The sequence below is a fragment of the Penaeus vannamei genome, chromosome 20 (genome assembly GCF_042767895.1).
Source record: "Penaeus vannamei isolate JL-2024 chromosome 20, ASM4276789v1, whole genome shotgun sequence".
NCBI classification, from domain to species: Eukaryota; Metazoa; Arthropoda; class Malacostraca; order Decapoda; family Penaeidae; genus Penaeus; species Penaeus vannamei.
The window spans coordinates 5,759,775-5,760,927 of NC_091568.1; positions in this window are offsets into that span (position 1 = coordinate 5,759,775).

Genomic DNA, 1,153 nt, shown 5'->3' on the forward strand with positions numbered 1-1,153 from the left:
ATGCACACACGCACCCTAGATCAAGCTTCTACAAACTCACACTTATTTTTACGCTTATGATTGTATTTGCACCTATACTCGGACTCACACAAATTTACACTTAAGCCGCACTTGCGGTTGCACTTATACATAAACTTACAGTTACATCTTCATTCAACCCTAGAACAAACTCATGGTTACACACACACACACACAATCACTCTCTCTCTCTCTCTCTCTCTCTCTCTCTCTCTCTCTCTCTCTCTCTCTCTCTCTCTCTCTCTCTCTCTCACTCTCTCTCTCTCTCCATCCATCCATCCATCCATTCATCTATCTACGTATCGGCCTATCTCTCTCACTTTCACTCTCACTCTCACTCTCAAACAAGAACAAACTCAATACTATTTCCCCTCACCGCCTTCCCCCCTCCCCCTCCCCGTTCGCCCCCCCCCTCCCCCCTTGCTCCAACCGGGAATCGCGGGTCAACAGCCGGGCGATGCTATGGCCGGGTCGTCCCCTCTTCGACACCTCTCGAGAGATCAAAGGGTTAAGGAGGTTCTTCTAATATAGGCTCTCGCAATATTTATTTTTACTATGGCGTGGTTTGTTGTGGGCGAGAGAGAGAGAGAGGGAGGGAGAGGGGAAGGGGAGAGAGGGAGGGGGTGGGGGGAGAGAGTGCCAGTTGGATTGCCTCTAAGGCTATTTTTGAAGGTTGCGTAAGGTGGTTATGCGCCTTGTTGTATGTTTGCGTATGTCAGCACGTTGTTTAATTTTTTTTTTTTTTTTTTTAATCTTATTTTGCGGATGCTATTTTAGGGCGTTTAATGATTTGAGTGAAATGCGATTTACGAATGTCGATTCAAAGATTTTTAAAAATATATTTAGAAATTTGGATTTCGTTTTTTTTTTTTCTTCTTCTTCTTCTTCGTCTTCTTTTTTCTTTTCTTTTTTTTCCTTTTTTATGGCGTCCGTTACAGCATCCGTTCGTCCTTGGTGCGCGCCCACGCCCAGCCTTCATTACCTTCGTTATGGCCGCCCACCGCCGCCCGCGCCCAAGGGTAAGGCAGGTGTCCGTGGCCGCGAGAGGACCCTCCGTCACTCGAAGGGCCTTTTCACGCCCCTCAGAGTGGCTCTCGTAAGGCACTGTGCCAGGGTGACGTGGCGGGCGGTCACG